At 44.2% G+C, this 21,976-nt stretch overlaps 5 pseudogenes; all 5 read left to right on the forward strand.

Annotated features, from left to right (window-relative positions):
- The first annotated feature begins 3,420 nt into the window (after nt 1-3,420).
- LOC135599315 (5S ribosomal RNA) lies at nt 3,421-3,541 on the forward strand (annotated as a pseudogene).
- Nucleotides 3,542-3,891: 350 nt separating this feature from the next.
- LOC135599360 (5S ribosomal RNA) lies at nt 3,892-4,012 on the forward strand (annotated as a pseudogene).
- A 351-nt stretch (nt 4,013-4,363) lies between these two features.
- LOC135602435 (5S ribosomal RNA) lies at nt 4,364-4,482 on the forward strand (annotated as a pseudogene).
- A 350-nt stretch (nt 4,483-4,832) lies between these two features.
- LOC135603818 (5S ribosomal RNA) lies at nt 4,833-4,951 on the forward strand (annotated as a pseudogene).
- Nucleotides 4,952-5,301: 350 nt separating this feature from the next.
- LOC135599538 (5S ribosomal RNA) lies at nt 5,302-5,422 on the forward strand (annotated as a pseudogene).
- Nucleotides 5,423-21,976: the final 16,554 nt, after the last annotated feature.

A 21,976-nucleotide genomic window follows, 5' to 3' on the forward strand; every position in this document is an offset into this window, starting at 1 on the left:
TGCAACAATAGTTTCTCCTACAAGCGCCTATGATCACAATTCAAAATCCGTCCGTCGATGACCTTAACATCAAACCTGCAGCGATTCTCGATAGGTAATGATATCCGAACAGAAAGCTTACTATTTAGGAAGTTAGTAGTACTGCCCGTGTCGATGAGAACAGTGATTGGTTGTTGTTTGAGAAGGCCTCCAATTTTCATCGTTTGCGGGTTTGAGTAGCTAGCTAGTGTATGTACCGTAACTTCGGTCGGTTGTGGCTCTTCTTCTGCATCTTCTTCTTCATATTCAAAGCTCTCTTTTGGATGTTCAATGACCTCTTCTTCTATCGGTTCAATCATAAGAAGTCCTCCTTTACTGCAGCGATGCTCACGGCTCCACGGCTCGTCACAATGCCAACATAACCCCTTCGCATATCGCTCCCGAAGCTCTTCTCCTGTTAACCTCTTTGGTGCAGGGACTTGGTCGACAGTAGGGGGGGCTGAGGGCTTCAATATTACTGGTTGAGGAGTGACCCTAGTCCTCCGAGCTTCATGGTTCAATTGCTCCTCTTGATGTCGTGCGAAAGAGATGGCTGCCATAAGCGTATACGGTTGTCGCGCTTTAACTTCTCCTCGGATCTCCGGCTTCAAGCCCTCAATGAAGGTCCTCAATAGCTGTTTTTGAGACCAATCATGATTTTGATTAGATAACCTTTCAAACCTGGTTTGGTACTCCTGAATGGTGGAGGTTTGTCGGATCTTTGCTAGTTGTTTGTCAATATTCTCGTAATCGGTTGGTCTGAAGCGAATCAGCAGTTCTTCTTTGAATTGTCGCCATGAAAGGACTCCATAAGTATGTTCAAACCAGTCAAACCATTGAATAGCATCCCCTTTAAGATGTATAGCTGCAATTTTTACCATAGATACATCCGCGGTTTTGTGGTACCGAAAATATCGCTCCGCATGCGAAATCCAACCAATCGGGTCTCCTTCTTCCCATCTAGGGAAGTCCATTCTCATGCATGGATAGTTGGGGTTGGTCATAGAGCTTCCCCTCTCTTGGAAGTCATCTCTTCGGGCTTGGTGTGATTGGGCAAAGCTCTCTCCTTGATATGATTTCTTCGGGCTTAGTGGTCGGCCCAATCTGAGTTCGGTAAAGAGCGCCCGAATCTTATCCTCCATTCGCGCCTCCAAGGCTTCGAATTTAGCATTGATTGCCTCCTTAGATGCCATAGTATATGGCCCTAAATCAATGATGTTAAGATCTCTCTTTTCCTGTTGGGTTAAAGGCATGTATAGGTTGAGAGAAGTGATGGTCGAAAGTGTTGGTGGATTGGTGGATGTAGGCTACGGTTTAGGCTTGTTTTGTGGCTGTTTTGGGTGCAGTTTGAGGGTGTGGTTTGGTAGAGTTTTAGGGCTCTGGATGAAAGTTTTGGATCTGTGGTAGATGGTAGCAAAGGTTTGACAGAAATCCGTGGAAGTTGCAGCAAGTATGTGCTGTCTTGTAAGAGTAGAATTGTCGTCGAAGAAACAACGGTTTCTCGACGTAATTTCCACCAAAAACTTAAGAGAATTGAGGAGGGAATTGATAGCAAAATCACAGTTTATATGACAGCAAGGATATCTAATTTAATCAAGAAAATTTCGGCAGTATAACAGCAAAGAAATTGGTGCAAGTTGCAATTGCAGAATTATCGTCGAAAAATTTCAGCGGGTTACGATGAAAATTTGCAGCAACATAAAATCGTTTTTAGAGATGAATTTCTTAATAGATCAATCTTAGATGGAAGCCAAGATGATATATGAAGTCTATAAGAAATTTCATTCAAAAAAGATTGCAAATAGATGGGTTAAGGCAACGATATGCAGTTGAAATTTTCTGCAGCATAGATTTTCAAGTGTAGCAGATTGGACATAAAAGATCAGTAGTTTATATTGAGAATTTTTCGATGAAACCAAAGGAAAATCTACTGTCAGGAAGTGTCAAAGATGTCATAAAAATTTCGTAGAAAATTGGATAGAAAAAGCACAGTAGCAAGATCAAACAGATGGTGCTATGCGGCTTGAATTCTGCAATTCAAGTGCAGCAGATTGGACATAAAAGATCAGTAGTTTATATTGAGAATTTTTTCATGAAACCAAAGGGAAATCCACTGTTAAGAAGTGTCAAAGATGTCATAAAAATTTCGTAGAAATTTGGATAGAAAAAGCACAGTAGCAAGATCAAACAGATAGTGCTATGCGGCTGGAATTCTGCAATATATCTTTCGTCGTAGAGATGAAAACTTTGTGACGAAAAGTTTATGCAGCAATATAGGAACGATTTTTTTTTTTTTGGATTTTCGAATAAGGATAACTAAATTGCAGCAGCAGTAAGGTAGGAAACCAGAACCTGTTGCAATTCACGGGGAGATCAAAGGATGATCCGTGGTGGTGGAGATGATGGCGGAATTCGGTGACGATCTTTTAAGCAATTGTGGGAATTGCTTTGGATGGTTGTGGAGGGTTGATGGATGGCTGTGAAAGGGCAGCGAGACACCAAGAACGCTGCTCTGATACCAGGTGTTAGAACCCTTGCAGATTCTAAACTTGGGGTTGATCTCTTTAGGGGATCGGCCTCCTTGGAACTCTATAGGGGTTCCTCCCTCCAAGTTGCTGCTCAAAGGCTGCAGAAAAGATTCATCTATTGCTTATTAAAAGAGAAGGAATACATGGCTATTTATAGGGCTTCTAAACCCTAACTCCTAATAGGACTCCTACTTAAGACTCTTACTTCTAACCAACTCCTAATAGGACTCCTACTCAAGACTCCTATTCCCTTACAACTCCTAATTCTTCTCCAAGAAAAAACCTCATACATGAATGCCCCTCACAATTAGGACTCTCCTAGCTAGAGTCCTAACAGAATGCCCCTCTCAATTAGGACTCTCCTAGCTAGAGTCCTAACATTTTTACATGATTGTCCCTCTCAATTAGGACTCTCCAAGCTAGAGTCCTAACAGCCCCTCTTAATTAGGACTCTCCTAGCTAGAGTCCTAATAGAATGTCCCTCTCAATTAGGACTCTCTTAGCTAGAGTCCTAACAGTTTTACATGAATGTCCCTCTCAATTAGGACTCTCCAAGCTAGAGTCCTAACAGATTGTTTTGGGGCTCGGAATTAGCCGTGAACGCTACGCAGTCAGTATCGTGGGGCTCGGAGAGAGCTTTCCGGATTTGGGTCACAATAGCGATTTCGAGATCGTTATAGAAAGTGCCGATGGTTTCGACGCGCGCTTGCCGTGACCGATACGCAGTCGTTGGGCTAGGGCTCGGAGAGAGCTTGCAATAGGGATTTCGTGAACGCTCGAGAAAGCGCCGACGGTTTCGTGACGGGCTAGAGGATCCGGACGTTGATGCGTCGGCCGCGACGTGCACATAGGCGAGGGACGAAGCACGCGAAACAGGTGTGATAATGCCAGCACTAAAGCACCGGATCCCAACAGAATTCCGAAGTTAAGCGCCGACTTTGGAGAGAGTAGTACTAGGATGGGTGACCCCCTGGGAAGTCCTCGTGTTTCACTCCTTTTTGCATCCCGAGATACAAAACATCTCCCGTAGACCTCCGAGACGATTGTTTTGGGGCTCGGAATTTGCCGTGACCGCTACGCTGTCAGTATCGTGGGGCTCGGAGAGAGCTTTCCGGATTGGGGTCGCAATAGCGATTCCGAGATCGTTCTAGAAAGTGTCGATGGTTTCGATGCGCGCTTGCCGTGACCGATAGGCAGTCGTTGGGCTAGGGCTCGGAGAGAGCTTGCAATAGTGATTTCGTGAACGTTAGAGAAAGCGCCGACGGTTTTGTGACTGGCAAGAGGCTCCGGACGTTGATGCGCCGGCTGCGACGTGCACATAGGCGAGGGACGAAGCACGCGAAACGGGTGTGATAATGCCAGCACTAAAGCACCGGATCCCAACAGAATTCCGAAGTTAAGCGCCGACTTTGGAGAGAGTAGTACTAGGATGGGTGACCCCCTGGGAAGTCCTCGTGTTAAACTCCTTTTTGAGTCCCGAGATACGAAACATCTCCCGTAGACCTCCGAGACGATTGTTTTGGGGCTCGGAATTTGCCGTGACCGCTACGCAGTCAGTATCGTGGGGGCTCGGAGAGACCTTTCCGGATTGGGGTCGCAATAGCGATTCCGAGATCGTTCTAGAAAGTGTCGATGGTTTCGATGCGCGCTTGCCGTGACCGATAGGCAGTCGTTGGGCTAGGGCTCGGAGAGAGCTTGCAATAGGGATTTCGTGAACGTTAGAGAAAGCGCCGACGGTTTTGTGACTGGCAAGAGGCTCCGGACGTTGATGCGCCGGCCGCGACGTGCACATCGGCGTGGGACGAAGCACGCGAACAGGGTGCGATAATGCCAGCACTAAAGCACCGGATCCCATCAGAACTCCGAAGTTAAGCGTGATTTAGAGAGAGTAGTACTAGGATGGGTGACCCCCTGGGAAGTCCTCGTGTTTCACTCTTTTTCGCGTCTCGAGATATGAAACATCTCCCGTAGACCTCTGAGACGTTTGTTTTGGGGCTCGAAATTTGCCGTGATCGCTACGCAGTCAGTATCGTGGGACTCGGAGAGAGCTTTCCGGATTGGGGTCGCAATAGCGATTCCGAGATCGTTCTAGAAAGTGCCGATGGTTTCGACGCACGTTTGCCGTGACCGATACGCAGTCGTTGGGCTAGGGCTCGTAGAGAGCTTGCAATAGGGATTTCGTGAACGTTCGAGAAAACGACGACAGTTTCGTGACGGGCAAGAGGCTCCGGACGTTAATGCGCCGGCCGTGACGTGCACATAGGCGAGGGACGAAGCACGCGAAACGGGTGCGATAATGCTAGCACTAAAGCACCGGATCCCATCCGAACTCCGAAGATAAGCGTGCTTTAGAGAGAGTAGAACTAGGATGGGTGACCCCCTGGGAAGTCCTCGTGTTGAACACCTTTTTGCGTCCCGAGATACGAAACATCTCCCGTAGACCTCCGAGACGATTGTTTTGGGGCTCGGAATTTGCCGTGACCGCTACGCAGTCAGTATCGTGGGGCTTGGAGAGAGCTTTCCGGATTTGGGTCACAATAGCGATTTCGAAATCGTTCTAGAAAGTGCCGATGGTTTCGACGCGCGCTTGCCGTGACCGATACACAGTCGTTGGGCTAGGGCTCGGAGAGAGCTTGCAATAGGGATTTCGTGAACGTTCGAGAAAGCGCCGACGGTTTCGTGACGGGCAAGAGGCTCCGGACGTTGATGCGCCGGCCGCGACGTGCACATAGGCGAGGGACGAAGCACGCGAAACGGGTGTGATAATGCCAGCACTAAAGCACCGGATCCCAACAGAATTCTGAAGTTAAGCGCCGACTTTGGAGAGAGTAGTACTAGGATGGGTGACCCCCTGGAAAGTCCTCGTGTTTCACTCTGTTAGAACCCTTGCAGATTCTAAACTTGGGGTTGATCTCTTTAGGGGATCGGCCTCCATGGAACTCTATAGGGGTTCCTCCCTCCAAGTGCTGCTCAAAGGCTGCAGAAAAGTTTCATCTATTGCTTAAGAAAAGAGAAGGAATACATGGCTATTTATAGGTCTTCTAAACCCTAACTCCTAATATGACTCCTACTTAAGAGTCTTACTTCTAACCAACTCCTAATAGGACTCCTACTCAAGACTCCTATTCCCTTACAACTCCTAATTCTTCTCTAAGAAAAAACCTCCTACATGAGAGCCCCTCACAATTAGGACTCTCCTAGCTAGAGTCCTAACAGAATGTCCCTCTCAATTAGGACTCTCCTAGCTAGACTCCTAACATTTTTACATGAATGTCCCTCTCAATTAGGACTCTCCAAGCTAGAGTCCTAACAGACCCGCCCTCTTCAAATCAGCCTTGTCCTCGAGGCTGATGATTCATGAATTCTGGGAATTTGATCTTCAAGTCATCATAGTTCTCCCAAGTGGCATCTTCTTTTGGTAGGTTCGCCCACTGTATTAGCACTTCATTAGTGGGTCGTCGTCGTCGAGTCACGATCCGTCGATTAATAATGGCACTTGGCTGGGTCTGGAGTTCTCTTTGGGTAGTCATATTTGGTGGGTGGCTTTGGGCTGTCTCCAAGCACCTGTTTAAAACTTCCGGTTGGCTGTTGGTTTGTGGGTGATATATCGTACTCCTTTTCAATTTAGTAACCTGCATATAGAATAACTTTGTCCAAAATCTGCTATTGAAGATGCAAGTAGAATTTGTCACAAGCACAATGCGTCCCTTATAGTGTAATTCTTTTGAGTCTCAAATGTAATGAGCCATGGGGCTTGGTGCTTCCTCCAATTTTTTTATAATCTTACTAGTATCTGAATCTTCTTGCCATTCCATCTTAATATCCTCAAGGAAGTCGCTGGTCGGAAGTGAAACGGTCGAAACTTCAACTTGCTCGGGTAGCTGCGAAAGCGCATCTGCAAGAACATTCTCTTTCCCCTTTTTGTAAGTTATTTCAAAATCAAATCCAAGAAGTTTTGTTACCCATTTTTGCTGCTCGGGGGAAGATATCTTCTGTTCCAAGAGATATTTTAGGCTTTTATGGTCGGTCTTGATTTGAAAGTATCGCCTGATCAAGTACAATCTCCATCTCGTTGCTGCGCGCACAATGGCGAGCATCTCCTTATCATATGTTGACATATTTTGATCGGAGGGAGATAATGTCTTGCTAGTGTATTCGAGTGGTCGACCATCTTGCATGAGAATGGCTCCAATTCTGACTCCAGATGTGTCGGCCTCAATAATGAAGGGTCGGTTGAAATCTGGTAGTGTTAGCACCGACGTCGTCGTCATGGCTGCCTTAAGTTTGTCGAAGGCAGCGGAGGCTCTGTCCAACCATTGGAAGACATTTTTTTCTAGTAAGGAAGTAAGTGGTGCACTGATCTTTCCATAGTTTTTCACGAACTTTCGGTAGTAGCCTGTTAAACCCAGAAAGCCATGTAGCAATTTTATGTTTCTCGAGGTCGGCCAGATTTGCATTGCTCCAATTTTGAAGGGGTCCACTGTTAGGACTCTAGCTAGGAGAGTCCTAATTGAGAGGGACATTCTGTTAGGACTCTAGCTAGGAGAGTCCTAATTGAGAGGGACACTCTGTTTGGACTCTAACTAGGAGAGTCCTAATTGAGAGAGACACTCTGTTAGGACTCTAACTAGGAGAGTCCTAATTGAGAGAGAGACATTCTGTTAGGAGGTTTTTCTTATAGAAGAATTAGGAGTTGTAAGGGAATAGGAGTCTTGAGTATGAGTCATATTAGGAGTTGGTTAGAAGTAAGAGTCTTAAGTAGGAGTCCTATTAGGAGATAGGGTTTAGAAGCCCTATAAATAGCCATGTATTCCTTCTCTTTTCTTAGGCAATAGATGAAACTTTTCTGCAGCCTTTGAGCAGCACTTGGAGGGAGGAACCCCTATAGAGTTCCAAGGAGGCCGATCCCCTAAAGAGATCAACCCCAAGTTTAGAATCTGCAAGGGTTCTAACACTTGGTATCAGAGCAGCGTTCTTGGCATCTCGCTGCCCTTCCACAGCCATCCATCAACCCTCCACAACCGCCCAAAGCAATTCCCACAATTGCTTAAAAGATCTTCGCCAAATTCCACCGTCATCTCCACCACCGCAGATCATCCTTTGATCTCCCTCTGAATTGCAACAGGTTCTGGTTTCCTGCCTTACTGCTGCTGCAATTTAGTTATCCATATTCGAAAATCCAAAAAAAAAAAAAAAAAAAATTTCGTTCCTATATTGCTGCAAATTTCATCGTAAGTTGCTGAAATTTTTCGACGAGAATTCTGCTATCGCAACTTACACCAATTTTCTTGCTGTTACTACTGAATTTTTCTTGATTAAATTGGACATCCTTGCTGTCATATAAACTGAGATATTGCTGTCAATTCCCTCCTCAAATCTCTCAAATTTTTGTGGAGATTTCGTCGAGAAACCGCTGTTTCTTCGACGTTAATTCTGCTCTTACAAGACAACAAAATTCTGCAGCAAACTTTCACTGATTTCTATCAAACCTATACATGCCTTTAACCCGTCAACAAAAGAGAGATCTTAACATCACAGATTTGGAGTCATATACTATGGCATCTGAGGACGTAATCAATGCTAAGTTTGAAGCCTTTGAGGCACGAATGGAGGATAAGATTCGGACTCTCCTTACCGAATTCAGTTTGGGCCGACCACCAAGCCCGAAGAAATCACATCAAGGAGAGAGCTCTAATCAATCAAATCATGCCCAAAGAGATGACTTCCAAGAGAGGGGAGGTTCTATGACCGACCCCAACTATTCGCGCATGAGAGTGGACTTCCCTAGATGGGAAGAAGGAGACCCAATTGGTTGGATCTCGCGCGCGGAGCGATATTTTCGGTACCATAAAACTGCGGATGCATCCATGGTAGAAATTGCAGCTATACATCTTGAAGGGGATGCCATACAATGGTTTGACTGGTTTGAACACACTTATGGAGCCCTTTCATGGCGACAATTCAAAGAAGGACTACTGATCCGTTTCGGACCAACTTATTACGAGAACATTGACGGACAACTAGCAAAGATCCGACAAACCTCCACCATTCAGGAGTACCAAACCAGGTTTGAAAGGTTATCTAATCAAACTCGTGATTGGTCTGAAAAACAGTTATTGGGGACTTTTATTGAGGGCTTAAAGCCGGAGATCCGGGGAGAAGTTAAGGCGCGACAACCATACACGCTTATGGCAGCCATCTCTTTCGCACGACTTCAAGAGGAGCGATTGAACCATGAAGCCCGGAGGACAAGGATCACTCCACGACCTACAATACTAAAGCCCTCAGCCCCCCCTACTATCAACCGAGTCCCTGCACCGAAAAGGTTAACAAGAGAAGAACTTCGGGAGCGATCTGCGAAGGGGTTATGTTGGCACTGCGACGAGCCGTGGAGCCGTGAGCATCGCTGTAAAAAAGGTAGACTTCTTATGATTGAACCAGTAGAAGAAGAGGTCATTGAATATCTAGAAGAGAGCCTTGAACATGAAGAAGAAGATATGGAAGAAGAGCCACAGCCGACCGACATTACGGTACACGCACTAGCCGGCTACTCAAATCCGCAAACGATGAAAGTTGGAGGCCTTCTCAAACAACAGCCGATCACTGTTCTCATCGACACGGGTAGCACTAATAACTTCCTGAATAGTAAGGTTGCTGCTCGGATGGCACTGCATATTGAAGGTTGCAGCAAGTTCGATGTAAAGGTTGCCGACGGCAGAATCCTAAAGTGCGACCAAAGATGCCCGCAGGTGAAACTATTACTGCAAGACCAAGAAATTATCACCGATTTCTTCCTCCTACCAATCGATGACTATAAGGCAGTGCTTGGTATCGAATGGCTGACTACACTAGGTGATGTCTCTTGGAACTTTTCTAAATTAATTATGAAATTCTACTGTAAGGGCAAACAGATCATCCTACGCGGGAAGCGCGGAAGCAACGTTACCACTGTTTCGACCCAACGAATGGAGAAAGTTTTACACAAGGTAAATGGTGCCTTTTTGATGCACCTCCAGCAGCAACTAGAGGGGAAGAAAATAGAAATTGAAGATGAAAATCTTGCCCAATTGCTTACTAAATTTGCCGACATATTTGCTGAACCGCGTGGTCTTCCTCCTTCTCGGCAACATGACCATCGAATTCCAATCCTTCCGGGCAAGCCACCAGCGAACACTCGACCGTATCGATATCCTCACCTCCAGAAAGATGAAATTGAAAAGATCGTAAAGGAGATGCTTGAAACAGGGGTGATTCGGCCAAGTTGCAGCCCCTATTCCTCACCGGTGCTACTTGTACGCAAGAAGGACGGAACTTGGCGGATGTGCATCGACTACCGAGCTTTAAATGGCATCACCGTCAAGGACAAATACCCAATACCAGTGGTGGATGAACTTCTTGATGAATTGAAAGGAGCTCGAGTCTTCACGAAGTTGGACCTCCGATCCGGTTACCACCAAATTCGGGTATATGATGATGACATTCCAAAAACCGCATTTCGCACACATGATGGCCATTATGAATTCTTGGTAATGCCTTTTGGACTCACTAATGCTCCTTCAACCTTTCAAAGTCTCATGAATGATATATTTCGGAGCTTTCTTCGTAAATTTGTGCTGGTATTTTTCGATGATATTCTCGTTTACAGCCCTTCTCTTGAGACTCACTTTCAGCATTTATGGATTGTTTTGACGATCCTTCGGGAGAATACTCTTTTTGTTAAGCAACCAAAGTGCAGCTTTCTCAAGCAAAAAGTAGAGTACCTTGGGCATATAATATCAGAAGAAGGAGTGGCGGTAGACCCAACAAAAATTGAGGCAATGCAAGGCTGGCCGAAACCTACAAACGTGAAATTACTACGGGGGTTCCTTGGACTAACGGGCTACTACCGAAAATTTGTTAAGGACTATGGGAAGATCAGTGCACCACTCACTTCTTTATTGAAAAAAGATGCTTTCCAATGGTCGGACAAAGCCTCTGCTGCTTTCGACAAACTTAAAGCAGCCATGACAACGACGCCGGTGCTTGCGCTACCAGATTTCAATAAACCCTTCATCATTGAGGCCGACGCATCTGGAGTCGGAATTGGAGCCGTTCTCATGCAAAATGGTCGACCACTCGCATACACTAGCAAGGCATTATCTCCCTCCCATCAAAACATGTCAGTATATGATAAGGAGATGCTTGCCATTGTACACGCAGTAACGAGGTGGAGACCCTACTTGATCGGCCGACGATTTCAAATTAAAACTGACCATAAAAGCCTCAAGTACTTTTTGGAGCAAAAGATATCATCCCCTGAGCAGCAAAAATGGGTAACCAAACTTCTTGGATTTGATTATGAAATTATTTACAAAAAGGGGAAAGAAAACGTTGTTGCAGATGCACTCTCACGGTTACCTGAACAAGCTAAGGTTTCAGCCATCTCCCTTCCTACCACCAGTCTCCTCGAGGACATTAGAGAAGAATGGAAGAAGGATCCAGAGATCAACAAGATCATAAAAAAATTGGAGGAGGATCCAACTGCAATAGCCCACTACACCTGGGATTCGAGGGATTTACGCTACAAAGGTCGCATTGTGCTTATACCTGACTCCCCTTGCATCGCAATCATCTTGCATGAAATGCACTCTATACCTTCAGCAGGGCACTCTGGATTCCTAAGAACCTACAAAAGAGTGAAGCAAAATTTTTATTGGAGAGGGATGAAAAAAATTATTGCTGAATATGTGGCACAATGTGATGTATGTCAACAGAACAAGGGTGAAACTGTGGCAAATCCAGGGAAGCTACAACCACTACCCATACCAGACTCAGTGTGGACTGACATCTCCATGGATTTCATTGAAGGGCTGCCATCTTCCAAAGGTAAAAGCACGATTCTCGTGGTGGTTGATCGACTTACGAAATATGCTCATTTTTGTGCTGTGAGAAATCCCTACACTGCTGCTAGTATTGCCCAGATTTTCATAGAAAATATTGTTAAACTGCATGGGATGCCAAGGTCCATCGTAAGTGATCGTGATAGGATCTTCACTAGTAAATTTTGGACCGAGTTATTTCAGTTACAAGGCACCAAACTCAAGATGAGCACAGCATATCATCCACAAACTGACGGCCAAACAGAGGTGGTAAATAGGTGCTTAGAGACGTACCTCCGGTGTTTCGCTAGCGACCGACCAAAAGAGTGGGCGAAATGGCTTCCCTAGGCCGAATGGTGGTATAATACTACATATCATTCATCTACAAAATGTGCCCCTTATGAAGCATTGTATGGTCGACCAGCACCTGTGATTCCAAAGTATGTAATTGGCTCGGCCAAGGTAGATCAGGTTGACCAAGAATTAATTGATAGGGACAAACTCTTACAATTGTTAAAAGATAATCTCTCTACCGCTCAAGCCAGAATGAAGCAGCAAGCCGACACACGACGAAGTGAAAGAGAATTTTCAGTGGTAGATTGGGTTTATCTTCGCCTACAACCATAAAAGCAACTCTCTATCAACACTCGAGCCTCCATGAAGCTATCCCCACGTTTTTATGGGCCCTATCAGATCACAGAGCGTATTGGAGCCGTGGCATACAGACTTAATTTACCTGAGGATGCCAAAATTCACCCTGTCTTCCACGTATCATGCCTAAAGCCCAAATTGGGAGAACACGAGTCACCCCAGATCCAACTGCCCAATACAACTGAGGATGGAGTTATTCAAGCCCAACCACAGGCCATCCTCGATCGCAGGATCGTGATGCGTCGCCGACATCCCTCTACTGAAGTACTAGTGCACTGGAATAATCTACCACTTGAAGACATCACATGGGAACCATATGAGGAGCTGAAGACCCGGTTCCCTGAGTTCATGGAATCTCAGCCTTGAGGACAAGGCTGATTTGAAGAGGGCGGGTCTGTTAGGACTCTAGCTAGGAGAGTCCTAATTGAGAGGGACATTCTGTTAGGACTCTAGCTAGGAGAGTCCTAATTGAGAGGGACACTCTGTTTGGACTCTAACTAGGAGAGTCCTAATTGAGAGAGACACTCTGTTAGGACTCTAACTAGGAGAGTCCTAATTGAGAGAGAGACATTCTGTTAGGAGGTTTTTCTTATAGAAGAATTAGGAGTTGTAAGGGAATAGGAGTCTTGAGTATGAGTCATATTAGGAGTTGGTTAGAAGTAAGAGTCTTAAGTAGGAGTCCTATTAGGAGATAGGGTTTAGAAGCCCTATAAATAGCCATGTATTCCTTCTCTTTTCTTAGGCAATAGATGAAACTTTTCTGCAGCCTTTGAGCAGCACTTGGAGGGAGGAACCCCTATAGAGTTCCAAGGAGGCCGATCCCCTAAAGAGATCAACCCCAAGTTTAGAATCTGCAAGGGTTCTAACACTGATCTTTCCATAGTTTTTCACGAACTTGCGGTAGTAGCCTGTTAAACCCAGAAAGCCATGTAGCAATTTTATGTTTCTCGAGGTCGGCCAGTTTTGCATTGCTCCAATTTTGAAGGGGTCCACTGCCACACCTTCCTCTGATATGATATGCCACACCTTCAAAATTGGAGCAATGCAAAACTGGCCGACCTCGAGAAACATAAAATTGCTACATGGCTTTCTGGGTTTAACAGGCTACTACCTGTTAGAACCCTTGCCGATTCTAAACTTGGGGTTGATCTCTTTAGGGGATCGGCCTTCTTGGAACTCTATAGGGGTTCCTCCCTCCAAGTGCTGCTCAAAGGCTGCAGAAAAGTTTCATCTATTGCTTATTAAAAGAGAAGGAATACATGGCTATTTATAGGGCTTCTAAACCCTAACTCCTAATAGGACTCCTACTTAAGACTCTTACTTCTAACCAACTCCTAATATGACTCCTACTCAAGACTCCTATTCCCTTACAACTCCTAATTCTTCTCCAAGAAAAAACCTCATACATGAATGCCCCTCACAATTAGGACTCTCCTAGCTAGAGTCCTAACAGAATGCCCCTCTCAATTAGGACTCTCCTAGCTAGAGTCCTAACATTTTTACATGATTGTCCCTCTCAATTAGGACTCTCCAAGCTAGAGTCCTAACAGACCCGCCCTCTTCAAATCAGCCTTGTCCTCGAGGCTGATGATTCATGAATTCTGGGAATTTGATCTTCAAGTCGTCAAAGTTCTTCCAAGTGGTATCTTCTTTTGGTAGGTTCGCCCACCGTATTAGCACTTCATTAGTGGGTCGTCGTCGTCGAGTCACGATCCGTCGATCAATAATGGCACTTGGCTGGGTCTGGAGTTCTCTTTGGGTAGTCATATTTGGTGGGTGGCTTTGGGCTGTCTCCAAGTACCTGTTTAAAACTTCCGGTTGGCTGTTGGTTTGTGGGTGATATGTCATACTCCTTTTCAATTTAGTACCCTGCATATAGAATAACTTTGTCCAAAATCTGCTATTGAAGATGCAAGTAGAATTTGTCACAAGCACAATGCATCCCTTATAGTGTAATTCTTTTGAGTCCCAATTGTAATGAGCCATGGGGCTTGGTGCTTCCTCCAATTTTTTTATAATCTTACTAGTATCTGAATCTTCCTGCCATTCCATCTTAATATCCTCAAGGAAGTCGTTGGTCGGAAGTGAAACGGTCGAAACTTCAACTTGCTCGGGTAGCTGCGAAAGCGCATCTGCAAGAACATTCTCTTTCCCCTTTTTGTAAGTTATTTCAAAATCAAATTCAAGAAGTTTTGTTACCCATTTTTGCTGCTCGGGGGAAGATATCTTCTGCTCCAAGAGATATTTTAGGCTTTTATGGTCGGTCTTGATTTGAAAGTATCGCCTGATCAAGTACAATCTCCACCTCGTTGCTGCGCGCACAATGGCGAGCATCTCCTTATCATATGTTGACATATTTTGATCGAAGGGAGATAATGCCTTGCTAGTGTATGCGAGCGGTCGACCATCTTGCATGAGAATGGCTCCAATTCTGACTCCAGATGTGTCGGCCTCAATAATGAAGGGTCGGTTGAAATCTGGTAGTGTTAGCACCGGCGTCGTCGTCATGGCTGCCTTAAGTTTGTCGAAGGCAGCGGAGGCTCTGTCCAACCATTGGAAGACATTTTTTTCTAGTAAGGAAGTAAGTGGTGCACTGATCTTTCCATAGTTTTTCACGAACTTGCGGTAGTAGCCTGTTAAACCCAGAAAGCCATGTAGCAATTTTATGTTTCTCGAGGTCGGCCAGTTTTGCATTGCTCCAATTTTGAAGGGGTCCACTGCCACACCTTCCTCTGATATGATATGCCCAAGATATTCCACCTTTTGTTGAAGAAAGCAAAAATTTGTGATTGTTGTGTGTTCAAAAGGTGGTTTTCCGTATGTCTTCTTCGCATGCTCGTATTTGATGATACCCGGATCAAAGGTCCAGCTTTGTAAAGATTTGTGCTCCCTTTCATCTAGCAATTCATCTACTATTGGAATAAAGTATTTGTCCTTGATGATTATGCCATTGAGAGCTCGGTAATCAACACATATTCGCCTTGTTCCGTCCTTCTTGCGTACAAGTAGCACCGGCGAAGAGTAGAGGTTGCAACTTGGCCGAATAACTCCTGTTTCGAGCATCTCTTTTATAATCCTTTCTATTTCATCCTTCTGGAGATGTGGATACTGATATGGCTGAGCATTTGCTGAAGATTTTCCTGGAAGAATCATTATACAATGATCATGCCGACAGGTAAGAGGTAGGTTGCGCGGTTCATCAAATATATTTGAAAATTCAGCAAGCAAAGGAAGTAGATTTGGATCTTCAAATTCTATTAGCTCTCCCTTAGTTTGCTGCTCAAGTTGTACCAAAAAGCCGCTGCATGCTTTATGCAAAACATTCTCCATTTGTTGTGTGCAAATCGTTGTTATGTCGCCCCCACGTTTCCCGTGCAATGTCACCTGTTTCTCCTTACTGTAAAATTTCATAATTAGTTTCATAAAATTCCAGGAAATATCACCTAATGTCGTCAACCATTTAATTCTGAGCATGGCCTCATGATTGTTAAGAGGGAGAAGGAAGAAATCTGCAATTATCTCTTGGTCCTGCAGCAATAGTTTCTCCTGCAAGCGCCTATGATCACAATTCAAAATCCGTCCGTCGGCGACCTTAACATCAAACCTGCAGCGATTCTCGATAGGTAATGATATCCGAACAGAAAGCTTACTATTTAGGAAGTTTGTAGTACTGCCCGTGTCGATGAGAACAGTGATTGGTTGTTGTTTGAGAAGGCCTCCAATTTTCATCGTTTGCGGGTTTGAGTAGCTAGCTAGTGTATGTACCGTAACTTCGGTCGGTTGTGGCTCTTCTTCTGCATCTTCTTCTTCATATTCAAAGCTCTCTTTTGGATGTTCAATGACCTCTTCTTCTATCGGTTCAATCATAAGAAGTCCTCCTTTACTGCAGCGATGCTCACGGCTCCACGGCTCGTCACAATGCCAACATAACCCCTTCGCATATCGCTCCCGAAGCTCTTCTCCTGTTAACCTCTTTGGTGCAGGGACTTGGTCGACAGTAGGGGGGGCTGAGGGCTTCAATATTACTGGTTGAGGAGTGACCCTAGTCCTCCGAGCTTCATGGTTCAATTGCTCCTCTTGATGTCGTGCGAAAGAGATGGCTGCCATAAGCGTATACGGTTGTCGCGCTTTAACTTCTCCTCGGATCTCCGGCTTCAAGCCCTCAATGAAGGTCCTCAATAGCTGTTTTTGAGACCAATCATGATTTTGATTAGATAACCTTTCAAACCTGGTTTGGTACTCCTGAATGGTGGAGGTTTGTCGGATCTTTGCTAGTTGTTTGTCAATATTCTCGTAATCGGTTGGTCTGAAGCGAATCAGCAGTTCTTCTTTGAATTGTCGCCATGAAAGGACTCCATAAGTATGTTCAAACCAGTCAAACCATTGAATAGCATCCCCTTCAAGATGTATAGCTGCAATTTTCACCATAGATACATCCGCGGTTTTGTGGTACCGAAAATATCGCTCCACATGCGAAATCCAACCAATCGGGTCTCCTTCTTCCCATCTAGGGAAGTCCACTCTCATGCATGGATAGTTGGGGTTGGTCATAGAGCTTCCCCTCTCATGGAAGTCATCTCTTCGGGCTTGGTGTGATTGGGCAAAGCTCTCTCCTTGATATGATTTCTTCGGGCTTAGTGGTCGGCCCAATCTGAGTTCGGTAAAGAGCGTCCGAATCTTATCCTCCATTCGCGCCTCCAAGGCTTCGAATTTAGCATTAATTGCCTCCTTAGATGCCATAGTATATGGCCCCAAATCAATGATGTTAAGATCTCTCTTTTTCTGTTGGGTTAAAGGCATGTATAGGTTGAGAGAAGTGATGGTCAAAAGTGTTGGTGGATTGGTGGATGTAGGCTACGGTTTAGGCTTGTTTTGTGGCTGTTTTGGGTGCAGTTTGAGGGTGTGGTTTGGTAGAGTTTTAGGGCTCTGGATGAAAGTTTTGGATCTGTGGTAGATGGTAGCAAAGGTTTGACAGAAATCCGTGGAAGTTGCAGCAAGTATGTGCTGTCTTGTAAGAGTAGAATTGTCGTCGAAGAAACAACAGTTTCTCGACGTAATTTCCACCAAAAACTTAAGAGAATTGAGGAGGGAATTGATAGCAAAATCACTGTTTATATGACAGCAAGGATATCTAATTTAATCAAGAAAATTTTGGCAGTATAACAGCAAAGAAATTGGTGCAAGTTGCAATTGCAGAATTATCGTCGAAAAATTTCAGCGGGTTACGATGAAAATTTGCAGCAACATAAAATTGTTTTTAGAGATGAATTTCTTAATAGATCAATCTTAGATGGAAGTGTTAGGACTCTAGCTTGGAGAGTCCTAATTGAGAGGGACATTCATGTAAAACTGTTAGGACTCTAGCTAGGAGAGTCCTAATTGAGAGGGACATTCTGTTAGGACTCTAGCTAGGAGAGTCCTAATTGAGAGGGGCATTCATGTAGGAGGTTTTTTCTTATAGAAGAATTAGGAGTTGTAAGGGAATAGGAGTCTTGAGTAGGAGTCCTATTAGGAGTTGGTTAGAAGTAAGAGTCTTAAGTAGGAGTCCTATTAGGAGTTAGGGTTTAGAAGCCCTATAAATAGCCATGTATTCCTCCTCTTTTCTCAAGCAATAGATGAATCTTTTCTGCAGCCTTTGAGCAGCAACTTGGAGGGAGGAACCCCTATAGAGTTCCAAGGAGGCCGATCCCCTAAAGAGATCAACCCCAAGTTTAGAATCTGCAAGGGTTCTATCACCTGGTATCAGAGCAGCATTCTTGGCGTCTCGCTGCCCTTTCACAGCCATCCATCAACCCTCCACAACCATCCAAAGCAATTCCCACAATTGCTTAAAAGATCGTCACCGAATTCCGCCATCATCTCCACCACCACGGATCATCCTTTGATCTCCCCGTGAATTGCAACAGGTTCTGGTTTCCTACCTTACTGCTGCTGCAATTTAGTTATCCTTATTCGAAAATCCAAAAAAAAAAAAAAAAATCGTTCCTATATTGCTGCATAAACTTTTCATCACAAAGTTTTCATCTCTACGACGAAAGATACATTGCAGAATTCCAACCGCATAGCACCATCTGTTTGATCTTGCTGCTGTGCTTTTTCTATCCAAATTTCTACGAAATTTTTATGACATCTTTGACACTTCTTAACAGTGGATTTCCCTTTAGTTTCATCAAAAAATTCTCAATATAAACTACTGATCTTTTATGTCCAATCTGCTGCACTTGAATTGCAGAATTCAAGCCGCATAGCACCATCTGTTTGATCTTTCTACTGTGCTTTTTCTATCCAAATTTCTACGAAATTTTTATGACATCTTTGACACTTCCTAACAGTATATTTCCCTTTGGTTTCATCGAAAAATTCTCAATATAAACTACTGATCTTTTATGTCCAATCTGCTGCACTTGAAAATCTATGCTGCAGAAAATTTCAGCTGCATATCGTTGCCTTAACCCATCTATTTGCAATCTTTTTTGAATGAAATTTCTTATAGACTTCATATATCATCTTGGCTTCCATCTAAGATTGATCTATTAAGAAATTCATCTCTAAAAACGATTTTATGTTGCTGCAAATTTTCATCGTAACCCGCTGAAATTTTTCGACGATAATTCTGCAATTGCAACTTGCACCAATTTCTTTGCTGTTATACTGCCGAAATTTTCTTGATTAAATTATATATCCTTGCTGTCATATAAACTGTGATTTTGCTATCAATTCCCTCCTCAATTCTCTTAAGTTTTTGGTGGAAATTACGTCGAGAAACCGTTGTTTCTTCGACGACAATTCTACTCTTACAAGACAGCACATACTTGCTGCAACTTCCACGGATTTCTGTCAAACCTTTGCTACCATCTACCACAGATCCAAAACTTTCATCCAGAGCCCTAAAACTCTACCAAACCACACCCTCAAACTGCACCCAAAACAGCCACAAAACAAGCCTAAACTGTAGCCTACATCCACCAATCCACCAACACTTTCGACCATCACTTCTCTCAACCTATACATGCCTTTAACCCAACAGCAAAAGAGAGATCTTAACATCATTGATTTGGGGCCATATACTATGGCATCTAAGGAGGCAATCAATGCTAAATTCGAAGCCTTGGAGGCGCGAATGGAGGATAAGATTCGGACGCTCTTTACCGAACTCAGATTGGGCCGACCACTAAGCCCGAAGAAATCATATCAAGGAGAGAGCTTTGCCCAATCACACCAAGCCCGAAGAGATGACTTCCAAGAGAGGGGAAGCTCTATGACCAACCCCAACTATCCATGCATGAGAGTGGACTTCCCTAGATGGGAAGAAGGAGACCCGATTGGTTGGATTTCGCACGCGGAGCGATATTTTCGGTACCACAAAACCGCGGATGTATCTATGGTGAAAATTGCAGCTATACATCTTGAAGGGGATGCTATTCAGTGGTTTGACTGGTTTGAACATACTTATGGAGTCTTTTCATGGCGACAATTCAAAGAAGAACTGCTGATTCGCTTCAGACCAACCGATTACGAGAATATTGACGAACAACTAGCAAAGATCCGACAAACCTCCACCATTCAGGAGTACCAAACCAGGTTTGAAAGGTTATCTAATCAAAATCATGATTGGTCTCAAAAACAGCTATTGAGGACCTTCATTGAGGGCTTGAAGCCGGAGATCCGAGGAGAAGTTAAAGCGCGACAACCGTACACGCTTATGGCAGCCATCTCTTTCGCACGACATCAAGAGGAGCAATTGAACCATGAAGCTCGGAGGACTAGGGTCACTCCTCAACCAGTAATATTGAAGCCCTCAGCCCCCCCTACTGTCGACCAAGTCCCTGCACCAAAGAGGTTAACAGGAGAAGAGCTTCGGGAGCGATATGCGAAGGGGTTATGTTGGCATTGTGACGAGCCGTGGAGCCGTGAGCATCGCTGTAGTAAAGGAGGACTTCTTATGATTGAACCGATAGAAGAAGAGGTCATTGAACATCCAAAAGAGAGCTTTGAACATGAAGAAGAAGATGCAGAAGAAGACCCAAAACCGACCGAAGTTACGGTACATACACTAGCTAGCTACTCAAACCCGCAAACGATGAAAATTGGAGGCCTTCTCAAACAACAACCAATCACTGTTCTCATCGACACGGGCAGTACTACTAACTTCCTAAATAGTAAGCTTGCTGTTCGGATATCATTACCTATCGAGAATCGCTGCAGGTTTGATGTTAAGGTCACCGACGGACGGATTTTGAATTGTGATCATAGGCGCTTGCAGGAGAAACTATTGCTGCAGGACCAAGAGATAATTGCAGATTTCATCCTTCTCCCTCTTAACAATCATGAGGCCATGCTCAGAATTAAATGGTTGACGACATTAGGTGATATTTCCTGGAATTTTATGAAACTAATTATGAAATTTTACAGTAAGGAGAAACAGGTGACATTGCACGGGAAACGTGGGGGCGACATAACAACGATTTGCACACAACAAATGGAGAATGTTTTGCATAAAGCATGCAGCGGCTTTTTGGTACAACTTGAGCAGCAAATTAAGGGAGAGCCAACAGAATTTGAAGATCCAAATCTACTTCCTTTGCTTGCTGAATTTTTAAATATATTTGACGAACCGCGCAACCTACCTCTTACCTGTCGGCATGATCATTGTATAATGATTCTTCCAGGCAAATCTTCAGCAAATGCTCAGCCATATCAGTATCCACATCTCCAAAAGGATGAAATAGAAAGGATTATAAAAGAGATGCTCGAAACAGGAGTTATTCGGCCAAGTTGCAACCTCTACTCTTCGCCGGTGCTACTTGTACGTAAGAAGGACGGAACAAGGCGAATATGTGTTGATTATCGAGCTCTCAATGGCATAATCATCAAGGACAAATACTTTATTCCAATAGTAGATGAATTGCTAGATGAAAGGGAGCACAAATCTTTACAAAGCTGGACCTTTGATCCGGGTATCATCAAATACGAGCATGCGAAGAAGACATACGGAAAACCACCTTTTGAACACACAACAACCACGAATTTTTGCTTTCTGCAACAAAAGGTGGAATATCTTGGGCATATCATATCAGAGGAAGGTGTTGCAGTGGACCCCTTCAAAATTGGAGTAATGCAAAACTGGCCGACCTCGAGAAACATAAAATTGCTACATGGCTTTCTGGGTTTAACAGGCTACTACCGCAAGTTCGTGAAAAACTATGGAAAGATCAGTGCACCACTTACTTCCTTACTAGAAAAAGATGTCTTCCAATGGTTGGACAGAGCCTCCGCTGCCTTTGACAAACTTAAGGCAGCCATGACGATGACGCCGGTGCTAACACTACCAGATTTCAACCGACCCTTCATTATTGAGGCCGACACATCTGGAGTCAGAATTGGAGTCATTCTCATGCAAGATGGTCGACCACTCGCATACACTAGCAAGGCATTATCTCCCTCCTATCAAAATAAGTTAACATATGATAAGGAGATGCTCGCCATTGTGCGCGCAGCAACGAGGTGGAGATTGTACTTGATCAGGCGATACTTTCAAATCAAGACCGACCATAAAAGCCGAAAATATCTCTTGGAGCAGAAGATATCTTCCCTCAAGCAGCAAAAATGGGTAACAAAACTTCTTGGATTTGATTATGAAATAACTTACAAAATGTGGAAAGAGAATGTTGTTGCAGATGCGCTTTCGCAGCTACCTGAGCAAGTTGAATTTTCGGTCGTTTTACTTCCAACCAGCGACTTTCTTAAGGATATTAAGATGGAATGCCAGGAAGATTCAGAGACTAGTAAGATTATAAAAAAATTGGAGGAAGCACCAAGCCTCATGGCTCATTACAATTGGGACTCAAAAGAATTACACTATAAGGGACGTATTGTGCTTACGATAAATTCTACTTGCATCTTCACGAGCAGATTTTGGAC

This window comes from Musa acuminata, chromosome BXJ2-1, assembly GCF_036884655.1.
Source record: "Musa acuminata AAA Group cultivar baxijiao chromosome BXJ2-1, Cavendish_Baxijiao_AAA, whole genome shotgun sequence".
Taxonomy (NCBI): Eukaryota; Viridiplantae; Streptophyta; class Magnoliopsida; order Zingiberales; family Musaceae; genus Musa; species Musa acuminata.